Source organism: Echiichthys vipera (assembly GCF_963691815.1).
Source record: "Echiichthys vipera genome assembly, chromosome: 21".
In the NCBI taxonomy this organism is placed as follows: domain Eukaryota; kingdom Metazoa; phylum Chordata; class Actinopteri; order Perciformes; family Trachinidae; genus Echiichthys; species Echiichthys vipera.
The window spans coordinates 2,256,989-2,264,639 of NC_139846.1; the positions used below are offsets into that span (position 1 = coordinate 2,256,989).

Genomic DNA, 7,651 nt, shown 5'->3' on the forward strand with positions numbered 1-7,651 from the left:
GCCTGCTCACACTGTTATGTGAATTCAGTTTGTCTTTGGTCGGCCTTCGTGCCAAGCACTGAAAGCTCGTCTGCATGTGGATTTCAATTAGGTATTATATATTTCTTTCACAGCTTTATTTTATTTAAACTTTTTATCATCCACTGCCACAGTGTTATCTGAAGTATTCTTGTTCTCTGTTTGGTCAAAGGCCTTTACTGGAGCCTGACACTTTTTATAGTCTGATGTGCATAGGTGACCTGTATCGATAGAGCGTGCATTCTAACGCAGGTGGAGGGTTTTATAAATGTATTCTATTCATCTGAGCTGAGGAAAAAAAAAAAAATTTATTTATGATTTATTGGTCTGACGTACCTGCCTGTAATAGGGAAGGTTTCCGTTGCCACCGTACTCTACAGGGGAAATTGTTGGGTCTATGTTTATCATAAATAAGTCATAGAGTGTGGTCTTTGTAAAGTGTCCTGAGATAACTTTTGTTATGATTTGGCACTATAAATAAAATTGAATTGAATTGAATTTAATATCTGTTCTGGAATAATTATTAATACTATTTCTATGTTTTAGTCTTTACTATTATTCTCATGTGTCTTTAAGGGGTCAAACACTGTTTGTTTAGGGAGGAGACCCCGGAAGTTCAGTTTAGTTGTTAGTTCGAGCTGGGGTCCGTTTGACAAAGCAGGTTCAACAAACTCTGAGTCTAACCCTGAACTCTGAGTTGATCTACTCTAAGATAGGAAACTCTGAGTTTTCAGTTCCAGAACAGCAGATTTGCGTTAGTTTGTACAACTCGGAGTAGTTTGACCTGGAGTTAAGCGCGTGCACCACAAGTATAAAAAGACAGCATCAATGGAGCCCTGATTCGACGAGTCACCATGGCAACGGGGAAGAGGCGTGCTACGCTACTACTGGAATTGGAAATATTAATGCGCTCATACAGTGAGTTTTGTGTAGCACCGCTGCAGCAGCAAAAGAGAGGGAGATGGCGTGGGAGAACATTGCTGCTCGGGTCAGTGCGTACGTTTAAATGTAGTCCTGTTGCAATCACAAAAATAACACAGGGGGAACTGCTTGAGTGGTAGTCTATTAGTTTATTTAATTTAAGTGCAATAATTTATGTCCTTCTAGCACATGTATGTCGTCTGTGACTATGTTGCCCTTTCCATCTAATTTCTGCCTCAATGTAACCTACACTTTTAAGTGGAGTAGTCTGAGCATAGGCATAGAATCTCTTTTTGGTTGGTTTCAGTTTTGTTCTATTTGACATTGTTCTCTTATACAGGTCTTCTATAAAGTTTCTACCACTTCCTCTATCTATGACCATTTTCAGCCATTGTCAATTTACCCTAACTGTCTCAGTACCTTCAGGATCTACAGGATCACGGATCACGGGTAAACTCGTCTGAATCTGAGTCCAAAGCATCCTGTACTGCTACTCTCACTGGTTTACCTGGTTTTGTGTTTTATTTCTCTTAATTCCTGTCCTTACTTGTGTCATTGTTATTTTCTGCTTGTGCTTTCTTTTTCTTCTTGAAACACATGCGTGCCTAATGTCACGTTTACTGACAGAAAAGACACGTCGCTAGGGGCATTTCTTGGGACTGAGAACATTTGGGGCTGAGCCCAGAACCTTATAGGGAAGTCTAGGGGATCCTACGTGGGAAAAAAAAAATTCTATGATTTCTTGAGCCGTATTGCATCTTGTCTACAGACAAATACTGCCATTATGGACTTCAAAATGTGTCAAAATAAAATTATATTGTATTGATAGAAACAGGATGATGCACTTACAGATAAATTTTTTGACTGAATTTGAATTTGAATTTGAATTTATTGAAAAGGATCCCCATTAGCTGACGCCTAGACGACAGCTAGTCTTCCTGGGGTCCACCGAGGTCATAAAACAGTTTTACTCACTTAATTTGGCAAGGTCACAACCTTAGCCAAAAATAAGAAACAAATAAAAAAAATAAAAACACAACAATAAATAAAGAGCTTAAAATTAAGAACAATAATAAAAATAAATAAAAACAATAAAAATAATAAAAAAGTTGAAGGATAAAATTCCGTTCATACATTAATAAACAGGACAATCCTTGCTGAGTCAAACAATTAAAATGAATAAAACCTTCTTAGTCTCTTTTTAAAACCAAATTTTCCCTTTGTATCGCAAATCATAACAGGTAGATTGTTCCAAAGAACAGTTGCCCTATAAAATAAAGTCCTTTTCATTGAGTTTGATTTGGGTAGTGGTAATGCTATTTGTCGACTATCCGCCCCTCTAGTGTAGTGCGAATGTGAATCTGAGCAATATGTTATTTTATCATAAAAAGATCCAGGAGTTTTGGTATTAATAATTCTGTGATAGTATATTAAAATGTTTGCAGATAGTCTATGCTCGACCGTCAGCCAACCAAGACGTTCATGCATCACAGTAACACTAGTTCTTGTGGAACAACTAAGAACCAGTCTTGCAGCTTTGTTTTGAGCCACTTGTAATTGTTTTAGCAAACAGTTTGATGCAGCAGCCCATACAACAGAACAATAGTCTAAATGGCATAGCACCAATGTACAAACAACACTTTTTAGCAACTGCAAATTGATGAATGGTGCACATTTAAGTGTAATTGCAACAGCTCTACCCATCTTGCCCACAACTTTGTTGATATGATCAGACCATGATAATGTGCAATCAAGCCAGAGTCCAAGGAGTTTTACAGTTTTTACTTGCTGAATGTTCTGGCCGTTCAATTGCACATTTATTGTTGGATTATGTGATAATCTACTTCTAGAATCAAATATTATTGCCGTCGTTTTTGATATATTTAGGATAAGTCTATTTGTTTTAATCCAGTTAAATAATTCAGTAATCTCACAAGACAGAACCTGATTAAGTTCTGAGCATGTAGGTGCTGCATAATACAGAGTAGAGTCATCTGCATACATGGTCAATGTTGTCTTATTGAGCACATACGGCATATCATTAGTAAAAATGGAAAATAAAAGAGGTCCGAGGCAGCTTCCTTGTGGGACCCCACATTCAAGAGACTTCTTGCACTGAAGCCAAGTCATATTCCCCCTCAATTTTTAAAAAGTGTTTTTTTAAACACCAGACCATGTGAAAAAGTTGAGTGATGATGCCTACAGACTATAGCAGGAGCCATATTTAAAAAAAAAAAAAAAAGCACATTACAGGAGTCAGTTTAATTTTTGGTATTTTATTTTTCCTTCCACCCCTACTGTGTTGTGTTGCACCTCTGTCTCTGCTGCTCTTTTTTCTCCATATGCTCATTCCTTCCATTCTTTGAATCTTCTGCCAGAAAAACAAAGAAATGTATACTGAATGACAACAGAACATATTAATGAAATATTTTAAAAACGTTTCTTTTTTCACTTGGACAATTTTCAGATAAATGCCATTGAGTGTTACTGTACCTTTCACTTTTCCAGACTGCTGCCATTTCCCTCCATGAGTCATGTTTCTCTGTCACACGTCTTCTGAAAAAAAAAACAACAACAGATAAACAAACTGATTTCAGGCACACACCATTTTCTGATGAGGCGAACTCACCATGCTGTCGGTTTTAACTCTCCATCTGATTCTCGCCTCTCTTTCCCTCCATCACTTGCTGCTCTCCATTGACTTGCTTCTTTCCCTCTTTCACTTGCTTGTTTCCTGCTTTCCCTCTTTCACTTGCTTGACTCCTTTCATTTGCTTCTTTCCCTCCATCACTTACGAATGTACTTATTGTGTAAAAACTAAAAATACAATACATTTTCCCTAACATATCTCTTCTCTCGTCCTCTCATTTTCTTCAATCTTTTCTCTTCCTCCATCATCCAATGTCTTCTCTTTTTAGTGCTTTGAATATGGAAGTGTTAGTCTGAAACACCTTAGTTTCTAGTTTAGTATCTATGACCTCCCCGTGGTCAACATTATCCAGCATCTCCCTCTCAATTGACATTATAGCCAAATTACTTAACCGCTCTTGACCCATTGTATTTCTCAGCCATGTGTGTAGTCAGTTACTGAGTATTCCAGACATTTAAATGTTTGAAACCAACTTGATTGAAATGCTCTTTTTTGCTTGCCAAACATGCTGGAAGGAAAGCTGTAATTTTTTTATGCGCCTTGGTCCTGTGTCAGCAGTCCCCAAATCACTGACCTCAGTATTATGGACTTCCTCACTGTTGTCTTCTTGGTCTCCTATCTTCCTTCTCTGTACTGTCATCTGTAAACAGAATATAACATCAGATTAATTTTATCATAGCAGGCGTTATCAAAAAGCAATCATATAAGGGAACTGGCCCTTGCAACAGGATTAGAATTTACTTGTCTTTTTCCTTCCTCGTCCCTAAAGTGGCACGCACTGGGCTCAATTATATTGTTTTAATTATGAAATACAAGAGATGGTAGTGAAGAGTTTAAATGTTGCAACAATATACGTGTAGCCTAATCAATAACAACATTGACAAATATCTACATGAATAACTATATAGATGCAGGCAAAATGAGATAGCGGTGCTAGTCAGCCCTTCAGCAGTCCTCGGGAGTTTTATTGTGAAAGCTGAGCTTTCAGTCTGTTGCTGTTTAGCAACTTACATATTGATATGACGAGACATTTGGTCGAGCAAGGAAAAAATCAGCCGCACACTCTCAAATTTTGGTCGCAAAATGCAACAAATTGGTCGCAGTCTGGTATCCTTGAGATACCTAGAACCCCTGACACATACTCCCACTTGTGCTCTGTCCCTCTATCACAGCAAACCACACAGACACACACACCAACACAGACATACATTTGTACGTAAAAACACGCTGACGGACCACAAGACCAGACAGGAAGTCAAAAGACGTTAAACCGGAAGTGTAACAACACACAAAAAAACGTTACGTGACCAATTTTAACCAACAAAAGGTGACGGTTATAGGGTTAAGCATTAAAAACACTTGGTTAGGATTAGAAAAAAGGGCCTGTATTGGTTTAGCACAGACAGGAATTGAATCCTGCTTCCCTGGCTTAAAGTCTTGTGTTTTAGGAAACAATCCAGGCCAGGCTATGTCACATGCTTACACAATGGGGAATACACACACAATAAATACGTTGAAGACACAGAAATTACTGCACACTACTTTCCATTTTTATATGTATGAAAACTGCATGAGAACAGCCTCATCCGGGACACTGTGCTTAACCTTTTCCATTAGTGATATCAGGGCGTGGGAAAACTCTTGTAGTGACTCTCCCCCTAGCTGCTTCCTAGAAAAAAAACAAGCCTACCTGTCTCAGCATGAAGAAAACAGATCAGCTGTCTCATTCTGCATTGGTTGAACATGGTCAGCATAAATCTACAAATCTCAAACATCACATACACTTCACCAATTTAGATGAGAAACCAGTGTTATTAATTGTTCACATTTGACAAAATGGACATAAAAGCATAGCTATCTTCTAGGCTGTTGAAAATGAAACTGCATCATCATTAGTAATTGGCCCCGAGCAGGATATGTGGAGTGGGAGGGGACCACCGGGTTGGTTTCTGCTTGAAGCAACCCAGGCCTGCAGACTGCTTGTGTTTTGATGCTGTCCCTTTAAGGGCCCTCTGTGGTTGCCACAGTTACGGTGCTTTTTTGGATTCTCTCTCTATAATTGAGTCTTGCATTTTCACCCTGGATTCCACGGCCTGCACAAAGCAGTGATTATTCCTGAGCAGTGGACGGGTTGGTGGGAGGGGGCTTTGAATGAATGCCATCACATTCTCATGAAACCTATTGGCTGCTCACTCTTTGTCTTCAACGCTCTGAAATCCCTGGGTTCCTGACTCAAGCCACAGAACAGACACAGCTTGTTTGATCCACTTGTTACAATGAGAGATGACTAAATTTAACTAGAAGGCTGCAGGGTGCCACTGCTCACTACACCATCATAAACAAAATATTAATCAGAAGGCATGCCTCCACGGAGAATGAAGATTTGAAAAACAAGATAAAGTCTTGATGCATTGATGTAGACTCAATGGTGGCCAAGTTAAACAACAGCAAAACTATATCCAAACATCTCTTTACAAACTTGTGGTATATAGGTGTATGTGTGCCTGCATACATACAGTATATAATGCCAGCCAACGTGGTCTCATGGGAGGCCGTATAAATAGCACGCCACCTCTAATGACTTTTCACGTGGCGTGTCTACGAATATTAAGCGTGTCATTTAACGCCTGTAATTCCCCATACACCTCTGTTGTGAGCAGCAGCCATCAATAATAGACGGCCTGTCAGTCCCCCGACGCTCTGTCTCTCAGTCTGTCCCTCTGTCTGTCTGTGTGTGTGTGTGTGTGTGTGTGTGTGTGTGTTTCGATCACTCACTGTCACTCACGTTGTGGCATGTAAATATATACTGGGCATCTAAATAAGTCCTGTCTCCTTCTCTGAGATAGATGTCTATCTGCCGATCCTAGCTGACATCGGCCGTGAAGCGGGTACATCCTGGACAGGACGCCAGTCTATCGCAGGGCACATAGAGACGAACAGAGACAGACAACCATTCACACCTACAGGCAATTTAGAGTCATCAATGAACCTAACACCTGCATGTCTTTGGACTGTGGGAGAAAACCGGAGAACCCGGAGAAAACCCACGCAGACACAGGGAGAACATGCAAACTCCACACAGAAGGGCCCCAGCCGGGATTCAAACCAGGAACCCACTCGCTGTGAGGCGACAGTGCTAACCACCACACCTCCGTGTCGCCCTCTTTTTTTACACATATTCAGCCCTTTCCTACATTTGCACATATGCAGTTTATTTATACTTTTTTTTTTTTAATGTTCTCTTGTCTGTCCATCAGTCTGTCTTTTCTCTCTCCTTTTCTTCTTCCCCAACCGGTGCAGACAGATGTCCGTCCTCCATAGAGCTGGGTCTGTCTGACGTTCCTGCCTGTAATAGGGAAGGTTTTCGTTGCCACCGTACTCTACGGGGGAATTGTTGGCTCTATGTAAATCATAAATTAGTCATAGAGTGTGGTCTATACCTAGTCTGTAAAGTGTCCTGAGATAACTTTTGTTATGATTTGGCACTGTAAATAAAATTGAATTGAGGTTTGGTGTTATTTTGAGCAGTATCAGTGGTTAAAAAAAGCGGTTCTAATGCCTCCACTGTACAGCCCCAAGCTAATCAGTGTTAGCCACGTCCGTCTGTTAGCGACTCTACTGGTTTCTCTGTTCATACACATACATTTCTTTTTTTTGTTCATTATTTTTAGATACCGAATGGCAGCCTGGTTTCATAAGTGTGAAATGAAAAAACAAAATTGTGAGCCTAGTGAGAACTGCAATAAGAATCAAAGGACACAAAGGTCAGCCATCTCTTCAAGCCATCTATGATGGAATAGTTATAAAACAGGCACACAGAATCATCAATGACCCAACACGTACAACAATATAAACTACATACGTTTATATTGTTTTGTCGATATACCATATATTGTCATATCGCCCCGCCCTACTTCTGTCTCCGAGCTTCAATCTTCCCAATCCATAGGGAATGAGGTTCTTATATGTTGTTGAAATTGTTACAATTTATATAGCACCTTCTTCCAGTAGAGCTGGACATGTGATGATGTTTTAACAATAGTGCGCACACGCTTACAGAAC

General features: G+C 39.8%; 1 long non-coding RNA gene across 1 annotated transcript; it reads right to left on the reverse strand.

The window, feature by feature from the left end:
• Positions 1-3,226: 3,226 nt before the first annotated feature.
• Positions 3,227-4,229, reverse strand: LOC310963484. Its single transcript, XR_014593694.1, has 3 exons — positions 4,164-4,229; positions 3,433-3,495; positions 3,227-3,310 (listed from the first exon to the last, which is right to left on the reverse strand). It is a non-coding gene; the product is annotated as an uncharacterized lncRNA (long non-coding RNA).
• Positions 4,230-7,651: the final 3,422 nt, after the last annotated feature.